General features: G+C 44.5%; 1 long non-coding RNA gene across 1 annotated transcript; it reads left to right on the top strand.

Annotated features, from left to right (window-relative positions):
- Positions 1-7,276: 7,276 nt before the first annotated feature.
- On the top strand, positions 7,277-18,274 carry LOC129462881 (uncharacterized). Its single transcript, XR_008650979.2, has 3 exons — positions 7,277-7,521; positions 8,642-9,184; positions 17,760-18,274. It is a non-coding gene; the product is annotated as an uncharacterized lncRNA (long non-coding RNA).
- The last annotated feature ends 248 nt before the right edge of the window (positions 18,275-18,522 follow it).

Raw genomic sequence — 18,522 nt, 5'->3', positions numbered from 1 at the left:
GTTTTTTTTTTTTTTTTTTTTGAGACGGAGTCTCGCTCTGTCGCCCAGGCTGGAGTGCAGTGGCACAATCTTGGCTCACTGCAAGCTCCGCCTCCCGGGTTCACCCCATTCTCCTGCCTCAGCCTCTCCGAGTAGCTGGGACTACAGGCGCCCGCCACCACGCCCGGCTAATTTTTTGTATTTTTAGTAGAGACAGGGTTTCACCGTGGTCTCGATCTCCTGACCTCGTGATCCGCCCGCCTCGGCCTCCCAAAGTGCTGGGATTACAAGCGTGAGCCACCGCGCCCGGCGTGTTTTTGGTTCTTTTTATTTATTTTTATTTTTTTGAGATGGAATCTTGCTCTGTTGCCCAGTCTGGAGTGCAGTGGCACTACCTGGGCTCACTGCAACCTCTGCCTTCCAGGTTCAAGTGATTCTCCTGGGTCAGCCTCCCCAGTAGCTAAGATTACAGACACGCACCACCATACATGGCTAATTTTTTTTTTTTTTTTTTTTTTTTCAGTAGAAACAGGGTTTCACCATGTTGGCCAGGCTGGTCTCAAACTCCTGACCTCAAGTGATCCACCCGCCTCAGCCTCCCAAAGTGCTGGGATTACAGGCGTGAGCCACCATGCCTGGTCGTTTTTTAAATTTTTGAGACAAGTCTTGCTCTGTTGCCCAGGCTGGAGTGCAGCGTTGCAATCTCAGCTCACTGCAACCTCTGCCTCCTGGGTTCATGATTCTCGTGCTTCAGCCTCCAGAGTAGCTGGGACTACAGGCGCGTGCCACCACACCTGGCTAATTTTTGTATTTTTAATAGAGACAGGGATTCACCATATTGACGAAGCTGGTCTCAATCTCATGGCCTCACGTGATCCACCTGCCTCGGCCTCCCAAAGTGCTGGGATTACAGGTGTGAGCCACCCGGCCCTGTTCATTGTTTTCATTAGCATTTCTTTGATTACTACTCATGTGAACTTTTTCACATTTTTAGGCCTTTCATATTTCTTTTTTGTGAATTACTCGTTGCCTTCCACCCATTTTTTTCTACTGAGTTTTTTTTGTTTGTTTGTTTGTTTTTTTGAGACAGAGTCTCGCTCTGTCACCCAGGCTGGAATACAGTGGCACAATCTTGGCTCACTGCAACCTCCACCTCCCAGGTTCAAGCAATTCTCCTGCCTCAGCCTCCCGAGTAGCTGGGATTACAGGCATTTGCCACCACGCCTGGCTAATTTTTGTATTTTTAGTAGAGATGGGGTTTCGCCATGTTGGCCAGGCTGGTCTCAAACTCCTGACCTCAAGTGATCTGCCCACTTCAGCTTCCCAAAGTGATGGGATTACAGGCATGAGCCACCATGCCAGCTGAGATTATTTTTCTAATTTATTTTATGCAAGCTCTGTATATTATTACTGACCCTTTATCTATTATTAAGTAACAAATATTTCCCCAATCTCCCTTGCTCTTTTATTTTGTGGAGCATGTTTATGACAGGTAATCTTATTGTAGTCAAAAGCAATCTTTTCTGCTGAGTGTGGTGGTTCATGCCTAATCCCAGCACTTTGGGAGGGGAAGGAAGCAGGAGAAACACTTGAGACCAGGGATACAAGACCAACCTGGGCAACACAGAGAGACACCCCACCCCAGACTCTACAAAAAATTTAAAAGTTAGCCAAGTACAGTGGCACATGCCTGTAGTCCTAACTATTCTGGAGGCTGAGGTCAGAGGATCGCTTGCACCCAGGACTTCGAGGTTACAGTGAGCTATTATCGTGCCACTGCAAGCCAGCCTGGGCAACAGGAGGAGACCCCCAACTCTAAAAAAAAATTTTTAAGCAATCTTTTATTTTGTATCTTATTTCTTTTCTCTTATGCTTAAAATATACTTCACCTTTTCAAAAGCACATATTCAATTATATTTTCTACTGTTTGGGGGGCTGTACTTTTTAATATCATACTGTTGAGATTTGGTATTCGGTTTGTTATATAAGCTAGAGATCCAAAGCCATAATTTTTTAAATAGCTCACCTATTTTCCTGTGTTCAAATCCTTCCTCATCTGTAGTCCCAGCTCAAACGCACATATTCCACTTGGGAGGCAGCTCACCCTACCCTGAATTTCTTGCCTCCTCTTCTTCCTCCCCCATAGCTTTTCCTTCTTTCTCATATTATAATCATCTGTGCATATATCTTCTATTGCACCACACTGTACACTCCTTGAGAGCTGGGACTGAGTTTGTTATCTTTGTGTCTCGCAAAGCCCTCATCCAGGGCCTCACACATTTGTGAGAAGAAACGATAAGTGATAATGACAAATTTCTAGATACATTTTGCTGCAAGTTTCATGTAATATTTATTAAACTTTTTTTTTTTAATGGCGTTTTGCTGTTGTTGCCCAGGCTGGAGTGCAGTGGCGTGATCTCGGCTCACTGCAACCTCTGCCTCCTGGGTTCAAGTGATTCTCCTGCCTCAGCCTCCTGAGTAGCTGGGACTACAGGCGTGCACCACCATGCCCAGCTAATTTTTGTATTTTTAGTACAGATGGGGTTTCACCATGTTGGCCAGGCTGGTCTGAAACACCTGACCTCAGGTGATCCACCGGCCTAGGCCTCCCAAAGTGTTGGGATTACAGGTGTGAGCCACCATGCCCCATCTTATTGAACATTTTAACAAATATTTATTTTTGTAAACCTAAAAGTGATTCTTTGAACGTTTAAAGAAAGTTAACCAAAAGATAGTACAAAAACACTAGCGCCTCAATGTTGAATGTCACCGTAAGTGTAAAATTATATATTTTAGAGTAGTGTGAGCTTTTAATGTTAAGTCATATTAAACTCTTAAATCAAATTAAGCAGACCCAGCATTGGCAGTGTAGCTGTAACTTTCTGATGTTAATAAAAACAAAATTGGTGACTCGAAATTAAATCACGCCAAGGTTTTGATACACTTGTCTTAAGATATTAATGAAACACTTCAAAACACTGATATGAAGTGCCCAGATTCTCAGATGTTTGCTGAGTGAGTTTTGTTTAGTTGTGTGTATTTGTTTTTTTTTTTTTCAGTGAATGTCTGGCACATTGCAATCATCAAACATGTGCTTATTCTTTGTTGTACTGGCATAATCAGTGACTTGTACGTTCAGTGATAGCATTTAAGCAAGTTTTACCAGCAAGCAATATTTTCAGTTCATAAATAAGTTTTCAAAAATCATGTAAGGATTTAAATTTGCTGAATGTAAAGACTGAACCTCAAAAAAAAAAAAAAAAGGAAAGAAAGAAAGGGTGAGTGATGGCTACTCTAGGCCCTACTTTCTTGCCCTTGCTCCTTCTCACAGGGGAAGGCAGAACAAACATCACAGCCAGTATGAGACTGCCTGGCTGGTACATCTGGGGGGTTTTGTGGTGGCTAGGAATCCAAGAAAGCTCTTATTTGAACACCAAGGCTGGTATTTGTAGAATAAGGTCAGGCACTTCAGGCTAAGCAGATACAAAAGTGAGCAGAGATGGCAGTCAGGCTCTGGGTAGATAAAGGGTGCCCCAGGCATCCAGAGGCCCAGTATCTACGAACATCAGGAATGTCTGTGCCACTCCCCAGACAAACAGGGATCCCAGCTCAGGATTTCTCACCCTTGGTCAACTATAATTACAAAAACGGAGATGGTGAATAGTTCTGCATGACTCTGGAAAGCCTGTATATGCGGTATAGTTAAATATACACCAGATTCTGTACAACTCATCATGCCTTTAGCTACTTAGAGACTGGACTTTAAAACACACATTTCCCATCCTGTTAAATTCGGTCCTTTTTTTTTTTTTGAGATGGAGTCTTGCTCTGTATATAGCCCAGGCTGGAGTGCAGTGGCGCGATCTTAGCTCACTGCAACATCTGCCTCCTGGGTTCAAGTGATTCTCCTGCCTCAGCCTCTCAACTAGCTGGGATTACAGGCAGTGCCACCATTCCCAGCTAATTTTTGTGTTTTTAGTAGAGATGGGGTTTTCCCATGTTGGCCAGGCTGGTCTCGAACCCCTGACTTCAGGTGATCCACCCGCCTCGGCCTCCCAAAGTGCTTCGATTACAGGCGTGAGCCAACCCACCCAGCCCAGTTCTTTATGTATATAGATATATGGACACCTATAGGGAAGTGTGATTAAGGATTTTTTTTTAAATTGCCCATTTCAGTTGTAATCCCCAAATTCTAAGCTAGAGAGCATTTAGTTACTTGAGTGCTCATCTCTTGCCAGGCAGGAGAGGGAGAAGGGTGAAGGGGCTCTAGCATCAGGGATGGGCCTGGAATTCCACTCAGGGTGAATGATATATTGAGAACTGAGAGTTTAGTAGGTTCAGAGTCCCTTGCTAGCCATATTGAATAGGGTTTGTTTTTCTTACAAAATTTTGAGAAGAACTAGTAAGAGCAGCTCTAGTGGAGGGATGGGGGAAGAGGGGTAATAAAAGCAGACTACACTGGATTTGGAAATAAGAAGCCACAGGGCCATGCCCCTATCTTTACCCACCTCTCCTCTCTTATGACTTTGACTCCCATAAAGAAATAAATATTTAGGTTGGCACAAAAGTAATTGCAGTTTTTGCCTTTACTTTTAATTAAAAACATTAAAGTAATGGCAAAAACCGCAATTACTTTTGCACCAGCCTAATAATAGGCCAATTTCTATGACTAAAATCCCAAAAAATAGTAAGAATAAGAATCTACAGAAGCTCTTCACAGCCATGTTCCTCACAGAATAATTCCAGGAGCTCTGTGCTAAACACATCCCTAAGGAAACTCTGTGGCAAAGAGAAGATCAAGGCCAGCAGCTTTTTCAGGTCTGCAGCGTTTCCGAGTGACAGCAGGCTCAGCTGGACACGTCTCCAAGTACAATTTCTAAATTATGAGAAGTGGGATTGTTTTAAACCTATACATCGAACTCTTAAACACACACACTTTTGAAACGTTTCAGCCACATCTGTTAAAAGACTGATAAATTTTAAGTTCCTGAAATACTGAAACAAAAAAAAAGTTATATACTAGAAGAGTGCTAAATTCCTTTAAAAATAAAAATGCACTAAATGTTTAAGAGCACAGCCATAATTTTTAAAACCCAGCAAGTGGATGCCTGCATGGGAGAAAGTCACTGAACAGCCTGAGCCCTTCAATAATAGATGCAAAGTTAAACAAATGTCAACGCTGATAATAAATTGCTCACGGTGACTCAAATGCAGCTTCTTCTCTGCTGATCACTTCTGGTATTAACTGTGCTTACAAAAGCAAATACCTCATATTCCTTTCACTCTATAGAAAAACCAACAGGTACAGTATCACGTAGCTATGTAAGCCTTGAATAGAAAAAAGGGTAACTCAGCTTTGACAAGGACATTTATCTCTGGAATTTCTGTCCTCTGAAAATATTTGTTACTGATACTCACTTGCTATGCCCCAATTCCCTGATTCTGCTAAAACACCTTTTAGAAAAGGAAGCACTAGAGCAGGGTGTTACTTTGTTGATGCTCTGAAGCAAGGGGGTGTTACTGTGTGTGTTCCATGTTAGGGGTTTGTCCGAGAGAAAGGAGCAGACAGCTAGTGACTCAGAGCGTATGTTGACCTGAGTGCCCTTTGGCAAACAGGAGCTCCAGGCAGAGAGTAAATATCCTCTAAATATTTGAAAAAGGGAATCACCCAGCCAAGAAAAGAGGAGTCTGAGGGAGCACCCTAAAACAATCTTAGCCTTGTAGAGGGATATTATTTATTCCCTGGGGAGAAAACTGTTTCTTTCTTCCAAAAAAGAGTGGACATTGAATTTATACTTGTAAGTGGTAAGAAAAACCTTGGGTAAGGGAAGGATGATAAATAGTGAAACGAACAAAAGAAATTCTGGAATCTCAGGGCTGGGCGTGGTGGTTCACACCTATAATCCCAGCATTGTGGGAAGTCAAGGCTGGTGGATAGCTTGAGCCCAGGAGTTCCAGACCAGCCTGGGCAACATGGTGAAACCCCATCTCTACCAAAAAAATACAAAAATTAGCCAGGTATGGTGGCCTACGTCTGTAGTCCCAGCTACTTGGGAGGCTGACGTGGGAGGATTGCTTGAGCCTGGGAGGCAGAGGTTGCAGTGAGCCGAGTTTGTGCCACTGCATTCCAGCCTGGGTGACGGAGGGAGACCCTGTATCAAAAAAAAAAAAAAAAATCTGGAATCTCGTCCCTCTCATCAATAGAAACAGCTGTAAAAGAAGCAGAGGCACAGCCCAAATGGCCCCTGAGTACCCCTTCTCACCTTCTATTTTCTTAGAATGAAACAGAACAATCAGGAATACCCTATGACATATCAGAGCCAATAAAGGCTCAAAAAATTCTTGCTGATGAAGAAAACAAATGTTCCCAAACAGCATTTCCTGGTTACTTATCAATAATGCAGACCAATGTCAATCTATCTGAGGGCGCATATACATCCATTTGGATCCTTTAAAAAAAAATTGTCTCATTCTTTAAATAAATGTCAAGGGTGTTTACTCCAGAAATAAAATAGAAAGCCAATCTCAAATCAGGAAAAATACAGATTAAAAATGTATCTAGGCCAGGCCAGGGACGGTAGCTCATGCCTATAATCCCAGCACTTTGGGAGGCCAAGGCAGGCAGGTTGCCTGAGGTCGGGAGTTCAAGATTAGCCTGGCCAACATGGCGAAACCCTGTCTCTACTAAAAATACAAAAATTAGCTGGGCATGGTGGCGCATGCCTGTAATCCCAGCTACTTGGGAAGCTGAGGCAGGAGAATTGCTTGAATCCAGGAAGTGGAGGTTGCAGTGAGCCGAGATTGTACCACGGTACTCCAGCCTGGGCAACAGAGTGAGACTCTGTCTCAAAATAACAATAATAATAATAATAATAATGTATCTTTGCATGGGGGATAAGGTCTGAAAAAAAGAAAAGAATAAAAACAAAATAAAAACAAATCATCTTTATTTTTACTTGCTTGCTTGCTAACCTTGGGAAATTTGCCAGCTGCAAAGTTGCTTTTTATTTTCCAATAATTCCTGAGGGATCACTGCAATGCTTGCATGAAAAAAAAAATTCACTTTAACCTCACTCTTCTGAGATTTTAAAAACAGAGCAAACACAGAGATAATAACAAAGCAACCTTTTTCAGAGGTACCCTCAAATCTTAGGCCCAAATAGATGGTGGTATTAACAGAAACAACAAAATATCCATAGCAACTGTGGAAAGCAGATCTCATCCCATAGTGAGATAATAAAGTCACTGCCTTTTGTGACACCTTACTCAACCTCAAACAGAAATAAATGCTCCTCACTCCTGTTCCCATAAATCCACCTAGCTTGTGTTTGTGGGAGCAGAGGGAGGATTGCTCCCCAATCCAGGCCCATGAAAGTGGCTTTCCCTTCCACAGCACCTCCCACCCTCTGCTGGGAGTCACAGACCTCTCCCAAGGACCTATTCAGGAGGTTGTCTGGGGCTGTTTAAGAGGAGGGGTCTCCACTGGCTACTTTGGAGGAAACTCAACGAAATCAAAGCCCAACTGTAGGGGCCACGAACAGAGTAAGTGTTGAAAAAACGTTAATGCCCACCCTTCCTTTATCCAGACACATTGAACAGATACTCACTGAAATTTCCTCAAAAAATCTACCTCACCCCATGTCTATCCATCTTCCCAACTGCTGCCTGCCTCCTGCCTTGTGACCGGCTCTGCCAGCAGACCCTGCAGTATGACTCAGCGTGTTGAAATCTGCCTCTGTGGGCACGCACTGCTCTCAAAACTGCTTCAACCACCAGAAGCAGCTAATTGCAATGAGTCTCTTGGGACCCTGCTCCAATGGCGACACACAAGAGGAAGCGACCACCAAGGCAGTCCCTGCTATTAAATGCTACCGACCTCCAGAAAGAGCATGCCTTGGCTTTGTGAGGAGCTCAGAGGCTCTGAGAGTCCCCCTGTGGGGGATCGTGTTCAGGACTACCTTCCCAGCTCACCTGCAATGGGCTGAGATGATGGTGGTGACAATGACAAATAATACTAAGAAGAAAGCTACCACTGACTGAACACTTATCATTTGCTAAGCACTTGGCATATGTTGCCTCATCTACCCCCGACAGCAACCCAGTAAAATCCTCACTTTACAGGTGAGGAAACCAGAGGTCACAGAGCCAAAGTCAAGTGGTGATTAAGCAAGGCTTGAGCCCAGACTGTGGGGTTAGGGGTCTAGGCTCCCAACCACGTCAACACTACGGGCTTTAGAGCAGCTGCACTTTCCACACTAGTATTGTTCTAAATCTAAGCATGGTCAGAGGAAAGAATAGGAAGCTCCACATTAACCTCTAAGCTTTTTATAGAGAAGCATCTCCCCAGACACTGCCTCTCCAGCGAGCCGGGAGCCGGGCTGCCTCAGCTACGTCTGCAGCAGTCCTCAGAGGCCCTGCCGGAACCTGACCCTGAAGCTCCCTGCATCCACGCTGCCACTGGCTCCCAGCCCCGCCTTGCGGCTTGAGCACAGCCATGAGCAGCTCTGATGAATTATCTAACAGAGGAGAACTCCAATTGTATCATCAAAAGAGAGTTGGGGATTATCTGTTATTTTCATTGTCCTTGCCACTTCAGCCCCTATTTATTCAGAGCTGCTCATGGCTCTGGCTTCCTTGTTTTATTTCTTCTGCCAACCCCCAGCTGGAGTTTCTGGAGCAACCAAATAGCTAAAAACAAAAAGAGGAAGCAGCAAGAGTCTGACATTTACAAAGATGGAGAAATTGCTCTCTAGACACATGAGAACAAACTGCAGAAAGAAAAATTGTGGCAAGATCAATGTGGGCAACTGGGAGCTCAGCGGATGGTCCACAGATAGAAGGCCCTGGCCACACTGTGATTCCAGGGCCCCAAAAACCACCAGCGCTGGTATAAGAAGGAGGAAGACCATGACCTGACATTAAGAGAAAGGCTATGTCCTGTGCTGTTGCTAGAAAAATAAAAAGGCCACCACCAAAAGAAGCCCTCTCCTTTGTTCTGCGAGGAGGGTAAGCAGTGCAGTCCAAGGCTTCCTGGGGTGGGAAAAGGTGTATTCTCTTCTTTATGTGTGGAAGCCTTGCTTACCTGTGGAAGAGGATCCCTCAGGACTTCAGGACTGTGGTTTCTACAGACTGGGGCATGTTCAGGCCAATGTGGAACTGAATTCAAGCCTTATCAATACACACAAACAACAGAGGAGGATCTCAGGTGAGGCTATGACTACCTCCCCCTCATTTAGCATCCCTGGCTACTCTGTCCTCCTTTGGAAAGCTTCTGTCTGTCTCTCTGAAGTGGGTAAAAGAGACAAGGGTGATAGTGGTAGTTGCTCTGGGGGAGAAGTTGCTGCAGTGGCCCTTGTTCCAATTGAACAATATTATGGATTTCCATCCAGCAAGTGACCTCCCACTCCGACCTGTAGGGTCCATGCAGTCCAGTGTAGGTAAATTGGCTCTATCAGACTGGTTTCAAAACCCACATCATCCCAACTCTACCCTACCCAAGAGTTGCTAGAAGCACCTATTACTCCTGTAGAAGGTGAGGGAGAGGTGACCCCCAGTCCAAAGTGACTGGAGACCATGACTGACCAGCCCAGGATCAGAAGGCTAAGGAACCACCTGTCTGATAGTCTGGTGCCAAACGCAGGCCCTTCACTGCTTTTGGGAATGTTCTTGGCCATCCCTCCCTGGCCAAAAACAGAATATCAACTGTTTCTGAACCTAGGTCCTAGGCAACTAAACTGGGCTATGAAAGAAACATCTATGCTGAGCCTATTGCTCCCTGAAATGGCCTCACAAATTTGCTTTGGAAACCATGCATTTTTCAAAACTTGATTTTCTTTGTACTTGTTGAAAGTTTTGTTTTCATCTTAAAATGCTAAATATACAATTTATCGGAAAATATAGCTAGATTTATATTTTTCCACTCAGCAGTTTGGAATCGTCTGTCTTTACATTAGTCTATAATAAGACAGGCACACTTAGAATATTTTATGATGTCACTTTTTCATTCTGGGATTTGGTTCATCTTTTGCACCAAGTGTTGGTTTGTTCCACCTCTCTCTTTTGTGAATTAGTCTGCAGCTCCACTTTGCAGTTTGAAATGTGAGTCGGCAAAGGAGAAACTCACTTCTCTATGCCGGGGATGGAGCTGGAAGGGAACAAGGAGGCTCCAAAGTCCAGGTCATGGTTGATGTCTCCTGATTAACTCCAGGCCGGGTGTGGTAGCTCACACCTGTAATCTCATCACTTTAGAAGGCAGAGGTGGGTGGATTACTTGAGGTCAGGAGTTTGAGACTAGCCTGGCTGACATGGTGAGACCCCGTCGCTACTAAAAATACAAAAATTAGATGGGCGTGGTGACGCATGCCTGTAATCCCAGCTACTTGGGAGACTGAGGCAGGAGAATTGCTTGAATCCAGGAGGTGGAGGTTGCAGTGAGCCAAGATAGCGGCACTGCACTCCAGGCTGGGTGACACAGTGAGACTCTATCTCTAAATAAATAAACAAATAAATAAGTAACTCCAGAGAACCATAGAAAGTTAGTACACTCGTTCTCTAGACTGCCTTTGAAAAGGCACGTTCCTCCTCTGAAGCTTCCCTGGGTGCAAAGCCTCACGGGTGGCAATAGCGTGAAGAATAGCCACCCCCATTCATCTCCCCTTGTCAATCCCAGGTTCACTAGAGGGTGCATCAGCTTAAAGATGGCTTAAGAGATAGAGGTATTTATTAACTGTTACCACCGTCGATGCCACACCAGCACATGCATGTGGGCTTATAGGTTTCATGTACTTGGGATACAGAAGCCACAGCTGGGAGAGAATATGAAAACTTCTCCCTTCAGACGATTTGATTTTCCAAATCATATTCTTGGTATGTAAGTTAAATTATGCATATTAGCTTTCTATGGTTTATATAACTAATTACTACAAATTAGTGGCTTAAAACAACACACATGTATTATCTTATCAGCTCTGTAGGTCAGAAGTCTGACATGAATCTCAACAGGCTAAAATCAAGATGTCAGAAGGTCCGTATTCCTTTCTTGAAGCACTAGAGGACAATCTGTTTCCATGCCTTTTCTGGCTTCTAAAAGCTCCCACATTCCTTGACTCCTGGTCCCATTCCTTCATCTTCAAAGTCAGCAATAGCTGGTTGAGTCTTTCTCACATTACATCACTATGAAACTGACTCTCCTGCTTCTCTCATTCTCTTATAAGAACTTCTGTGATTACACTGGGCCCATCTATATATATAGGTAACAGGGATTAGGATGTGGACATCTTTGGAGAGGAGGCACGATTTTGCCCACCACACTGTAGAAGATTTCTAGAAATCTGGGAAGAAAGAGATAATGTCCTTATCACAAAATCATGAGAAAAGAAGGCTGGGGTCCACCCCCATCTTAAGCTACTAATGCTACTGCCCAAGAAAGCACAGTCTGCTCCCAATAGCCCCTCAGTATTCTATTCCGGGGCACTATGTTTTTGTCATCGATAGAAGAAAAGCATTCTGTCTAGCTCATCCTTTCTGTACATTGCTTCTCCTCTTACCACATATGGGCAGGGAAATCTAGTAACTTGTATGTCTGGCTCAAAGTTAAAGTCACCAGAGTGCTGCTACGAAACTACTACCTCCTCCCCACAGTTCCTTTATGCCATGCTCTTAGGACCATTTTTTAACCCTTGAAACATTTTGATGACTCAGTGCTGCAGAATCCCAGCTCAGTGTGATTCAAGGCTTCAGGGTAAGCTAGTGCTTTGTAAAGTCACAGCAAAGACCCTCTGGGTGCATTCCACATGGCTACTGTTGTGGCCATTAGCATCTATTGTGAGAGACAACCCCAAAAGAGGATCATATAACAAGGAGATGGGGACTAGTCTCTTTTTTTTTTTTGAGATTGGGTCTCACTTTGTTGCCCAGGCTGGTCTCAAACTCCTGGCCTCAAGCTATCCTCCTGCCTGGCCCCCCAAAGTGCTAGGATTATAGGCATGAGTCACTTCCGGGGCCTCATTTCTAATTCTTTCATCAGGCTGATCCTGGACCAGCAGCTGATAAGACTCTAGCTGTGCTAGAAGCCATATAAGAGGTTTGAAACAGATAATGGGAGAAACATATCAAGAATATCAAAGCCTTGACTTCAAATGATGATAAAAATAGATACACAATACAGTGGTTAAGAGTGTTAAGATGCCTCCACACCACATATTAGCCATAGGATCCTGGACAAGTTTCTTAACCTCTCTGAGCCTCAGTTTCCTCATCTGAAATTGAGGATAAAAATAGAATCAATCATATAGGATTCCAGTAACTGATACATTGGAAGCATTCACTGTTAGCTAGAATTATTAGTCAGATGCTAAGCTAAGTATTTTCCGAGCATTTCTTAATTAATCATCAAAATAGCCCCATGAGGTATGTACTATTATTATAATCTCCATTCTAAGATAAGGATGAACTTACAGTCACACAGCTGATGAGTGGCAGAGGCAGGACCAGAATCCAGGTTGGTCTGACTTAAAGACCATGCCCTTAACCTCTGTGGGGAGAAAGATTCTAGGGGAAAAGGCGGGTCAATAACTGCACCTTAGATGTCTCATCTCTTCTACACTTCCCAGCACTCTCCTTTATGCATAGCTGTTTCTTTTTCTTTCTTTTTTTCTTTTTTTTGTTTTTGAGATGGAGTCTTGCTCTGTCACCCAGGCTGGAGTGCAGTGGTGCAGTCCTGGCTCTCTGCAACCTCCACCTGCTGGGTTCAAGCAATTCTCCTGCTGCAGCCTCCCAAGCAGCTGGGACTGCAGGTGTTCGCCATCATGCCCGGCTGATTTTTGTATTTTTAGTAGAGATGGGGTTTCATCATGTTGATCAGGCTGGTCTTGAACTCCTGATCCCAAGTGATCCACCTGCCTTGGCCTCCCAAAGTGCCGGGATTACAGGTGTGAGCCACCGCACCCAGCCAGATAGCTGTTTATGTGATGGATCAGAAAACTTACATGAAAAAAGCATAAAGACAGACATGTGAGACCTTGAAATAGCCCTGGGTCGTCTCAGACCTGATCCAATGTCACACACTGGTTGAATATTGAGTTTTGAGGCTCCTGAAAGCTCATGGCTTCAAGCATTTCCTTCAATGAGCAGCCTCTTCCTGAAGGGCCTCCTAACCATCACCTCAAGTTCATCCTGGAACACAGAAGACACAGCTAGAGCCCTGGAGCAGCAAGTCCCAATCCTGACTCAGTAGCATCCCAGGGAATAACACCTGGCTCAAGGAGCACAACAAAATCCTCATTAATCAAATTAATTTTAACTTGCTGTAATTTTAAAGAGAATCTATGCTTTTCTGAGGGGTCACTATGGATCTAAACAATGAGAGGGCATGGCAGCTCTGGAAAGGGCAACAATTGCTGTGTTAAAATCTTCATGAAATCTCACAGACAAAATATGCAAAAGAAACCAGACACAAAGAAGTATGCACTTCATGATTTCATTTAGATAAAGGTCAAGAACAGGCAAACTACTCTGTGCTATGCAGGGATGCATTCTTTGATGGTAAAAATATAGAAAAGAAAAAGGCACAGAAGCCAGGAGAGTGATTACCTTTGGGGTAGGGAAGGGAGTTGGAATTCCACTAGGCAAGGGTCTCCTGGGGTGCTGGCAATGTTCTATTTCTTAACATGGGTGGAAATGACACAGGGTTCGTTTTGTTATAATTCATTTGGTTTTATAAGATTCCCTTTATATAATGCATCTATGCAGTTTTCTGTGTGTTATATTTCATAATAACAAAGGTTGGTTTGTTTGGGACTTTCTGTTTTGTCTCACTAAGGAAATTTGTAGCAACCCCACCCCTGAGAAGACTGAATTTCTAAAAGCTTCTAAATGTTGCTGATGCTGCCACACTTTCGGTAGCACCGATCTAGTCTACTCTCAAAATTTTGCCTCATCTTTTAAAAGACACCCAGGGGTGGGCATGGTAGCTCATGCCTGTAATCCCAGCACTTTGGGAGGTCAAGGTGAAGGATTGCTTGAGCCCAGGAGTTCAAGAACAGCCTGAGCAACATACTGGGACCTTGCCTCTACAAATATTTTAAAAATTAGCCAGGAGAAGTGGTGTGCCCCTGTAATTCCAGCTACTTGGAAGGCTGAGTTGGGAGGATCGCTTGAGCTCAAGAGGTCAAGGCTGCAGCAAGCTGTGTTCACACCATTTCACTACACCCTGGGCAATGGAGCAAGACCCTGTCTCAAAAAAAAAAAAAAAAAAGACACCCAGGAAGAAGTTTCACATGATAAAGGATATACAATATGGTCCTCTGCTTCTAGTGGACAGACTATTGAATCTAGTTCAGGATTCTTTTGTAAAACAATCCTCCCTGCCCCCCAAACACACTCACACACACACAAAAAAAACTCCCTCTCAACATTATCAATTATCTGTGTCAAGTTCAATCTTCACCAAACCAGGAGTTAAGTTTAGTGGTTTCTGAAGCCATGCAACCAGCCGTCAGTGAAGAGGGAAAAGGACAGAAAAGTCCTAGCTCATGGAACCCTGAAAAGAGACTGCTGTCTAATGCAGATGAGGACACAACCATTATGTTCCCTGCTGTTCTGATTGCTATCAGACTTCAACCATCAGATATGGGTCCCTGACAATTTATCAGGAAGCAAGCAACCTGCCTTTTCTCCTGTCTAAATTCTGCATTCTATTTCCTTGTATTCTACACAAAATGCAAAACAGCAGCTAAAATTAGAAGCTGAGGTGCTAGTGAGGCTGATTTGTGTGCGAAGAAGGCAGAGAGATGTCAGGGGGAAGAATTCAGAGGAGAGCTGCCTGGGGCCCCTTCCTGAGCTGTCACACACAGCAGCCTGGAAAAGAAATAGAAGGGAAGGAGACAGAGGTGGGAGGCTGGATGGACTGCCCAATTATTACACCTGCAGAGAATCCTTGTGGGTTTTTTGGGCTCCCTAAAAGCGCCCTGACCTATTTTTTGAAATGTTTTTTTCCTTATTCATCAAAATACATTCTCAGTGAATTGCAGTCAAGTTTCCTGCAATTACTCAATGTAAAGTTTTGTTTTCTACACTGGGAGCTATAGTCTATGCCTCTATGTATAATGGTAATATACTCAACAGTACCAGGCTGACGATGGATAGGGTGAATTTCTTAAAGTGGCAGGGAAGCTGCAGTTTTAAATGAATCCATCTGAAAAGCTTTGAACAAAGCCTTGAGTCTATTTAAGAACAGAGAGCTCATGTGATAGCTGGCTGGCTTCATCCCTTAGCTAGGGGACACAGACTTATTGGATGCGAGTATAAAAGCCTTATAGTAGAAGTAAATTTCATAATGCCTTGGATTTATAGAGCACTTTTCTTCATAGAACTTGTATTCTCTGGGCAGAGTGACCAGCCCAACTTGGAATCTCGCTTAGCCACAGTGAAAATGATGAAAGTATTACAAGAGGCAAAAAAGCAAAAGATCAGGGAGAGAAGTCAATAGTTCCCCAGGGATCTCCCAGGGCAACCTTGCTCCCAAGCTGCTGGAGCACCACTAGGATCTAGGGCATGTGGTTTCCACAGCCACCTCCCCCTCCCTCATGTCATAGGGCTGTTGAGAAAATGGGATTAGCTATATGGCCAACCCATAATTATGCGGGGGCGGAGGCGTCAGGCCATTGACCAGCTGGCTTCTCATTTCTCCTTCTCTCAGCTGCTCACCAGCCACAGATGCAGGAGGGTGAAGATAGGATTCCCAGAACACCTCTCCATTTGCTCCCATGAACTGGAAAAAAGCGCAGTCATTGCAAGTGACTATAAAATGCAAACCCATGCCTCACTGTGGGCTGCATGAGGCCCAGACTGACCCATGGCACTGAGAGGTGGGGTGGATGAATGATTCCCATGCCCACTCTGGACACGCAGGCCTTGCCTTGGCAGAGCCTAAGGAGGGACTGAACAGCACAGCCGCATCTCTGAAGAAAGCAACCCTGTGTCACCCCAGGCAGAGGCTGAGGCCGATGGAAGCAAAGGTTCTTAGAAGGAAAGCAATGTTTCCTGCCCCTCTCACTTTAGCTCTCTGAAGCCACTTTTCCCAGCAGGTTTCCCCCTATCTCCAGCTCACCAGGGTGGGCACAGACAGAAAGAAACTCCCGGCTGGGCACCCTGGCAGGCTCAGGGAAACTAGAGCCCAGGCTCAGGCCCTGCCCTGCCAACTTTCCTCTGGCCCAGTCTTTACAAGGGGCCCTTCCTCCAGGCTGGGGCTGGCCCCCAGACCTCTCACTGTCCCTCCATTCTGCTTGTCCCCTTTCCACTGCTCAGCAGTCAGAAGACAAGCAGGGATATTTAAAAACTTGAACCTGACCAAATTAAGTTGCAGATGGTTTAAATAAATGTCCAAATGAGTTTTCTACATTTCTATGCTTTCTCTAACTCCCATTCTCAAGCAAGTGAGAAAATGTCTCTGAGTAAAGCCCTCAAGCTCTGACTGAGAATATAATGTTGTTATTATTAGAGCAACCGGGAAGGAGTCATGCCATCTCCAGGCAGGACTCGGGTGGGCCGTGTGGGAGGCGACTGTCAGCAGCTGCTGGGCGGAAAGCTTGTTTATTGTCAGCAGCCTGGCTCAGAGATTAAGAAAAGCTTGGGTCTCCAGCTCACACACACATAGCTGCAGGCAGCAGCTGCTCCAGACATGGCATTCAACCGTAGGGGTCCCCAGGGTCTCCTTTCACGGTTGACTTGACCAGTAAGGAAACCCTGGTGGCCACCAGGACAGCTGGAAAAATTCCCATGGGGCCACAGAACCAAATACCCCCAATAAAAACGTTCAGCATCCAATGCCTTCCCCAGACTAAACCCAAGAACCCAGAATCAGCCTTGAATCCCACACAGTAGCAACAGCTCTATGTCCTGAGACTGTTTTCCAGTCATTCACCAAATACTTATTGTGCAGTGTCTGACAGACACCATACATGGGACTGGAAATAGACCAATGAATGAGACAGTCAGTCCCGATCCCTGCTGTCATGGAGCTCACAGTCTGGTAAAAATTACCTGCAATTAAACTGGTAATCACATGTTGAGTATTATGACAGAGGAAGCTCAGGCAGCTATGAGTACAACATTGGGAAAAATCTAACTGACTACAAGGAGTTGCTCTGGTAAGAAAACCATCACTAAGAGATACTGCGAAGTTTGGGATTAGGGTCTCAAGAGACGTCAGCCCAAGACCATTACCACTATTTCTCCTTCTTCAGCTAATTAAACTTTTAGCTAATATCTACCCATTTGATTCATGTTCTATTTATTACCAGTCTCTTGAACAGAAGGCTCTGGGAAAAGATAATTACAATCATAGAGCATCTATCAAAGTATCCAGAATTTTCTGGGAAGCATGACAGATCCTTTTATCCACTGAGGTCATTTTTATTATCATGCTATTGTCATCGACCATTATTCTTACTCTTCCTCTGATGATGACAATTACCAGGGAAGGAGGAAGGAAAATGGGATTTGAGTGAGGTACCAAGGGGAATTAAACTTGATCAGTAATGTTTTCTTTTATATAAAATAACCTGAAATAAATATGCCAAAATGTAAATATTTATTCATTCAGGATACCGAGAACATGAGTGCTTGTCATGTCATGTTACTCACTGCACTTTTCTATATATTTTTCTGAAAACATACAGAAAAACAAAAAGATTGCTAGAGCACATAACAAAATTGTAGCCGTATTTCTGCTAGGTGGGATTTCTTATTTTTACTTATCTGTATTTTCTTTTTTCTTTCAGACAGGGTCTCACTGTGTTGCCCAGGCTGCAGTGCAGTGGTGTAATCTTGGCTCACTGCAGCCTCAACCTCCTGGACTCAAGCTATCCTCCCACCTCAGCCCCACAAGTAGGGGCCCCTCCAGATAATTTTTGTATTTTTTATATAGAGAGGATTTTGCCATGTTGCCCAAGCTGATCTCAAACTCTTGGACTCAGGCAATCCACCTGCCTCGGCCTCCCAAAGTGCTGGGATTACAGGCATGAGCCACTGCACCCAGCCTTGGGTTTCCATTTTTTAGAACATGTTCCTGATTTTTACAGGTTTCCTGACTTAGAGTGCTTTCTGGTTTACAGCACCAAGAAGTCATTACTTCCCCACCAAGGTTTGCACACATGGCCCTGACCAGAGCTGGCTCCATGGGCCTGCAACCTGTGTAGTCATTTGCACAAGCCCAAGGCTCCAAAAGAACTCCACAGTTGGTTTACTGTTCTGTGGCTATTGTCTGAAATTCTTAATAATTTTATATTTGAACTTGTGCTTTGTAAGTGACGTCTGATGAGAGGATGGAGCAGGCATGTGAGCAGGAAGATAAGCTGGCAGCAGTCCATGCACACATGGGTCAGTCCTATGGGCACAAGCAGGCAGTGTGCTGGGCAGCACCCAGAAACAGAGCTGAGCCCAGATTAGTGACAGTGGTGAGGGGGGCAGCAGAAGCTGAGGTGGCAGTAGTGGCCACAGCCCCAGAAGAGGTAGAAACTCCACATGGGAGCACAAGGACAGAGG

This window comes from Symphalangus syndactylus, chromosome 14 (assembly GCF_028878055.3).
Source record: "Symphalangus syndactylus isolate Jambi chromosome 14, NHGRI_mSymSyn1-v2.1_pri, whole genome shotgun sequence".
NCBI lineage: Eukaryota > Metazoa > Chordata > Mammalia > Primates > Hylobatidae > Symphalangus > Symphalangus syndactylus.
This window is presented reverse-complemented; position numbering and strand designations above follow the sequence as displayed.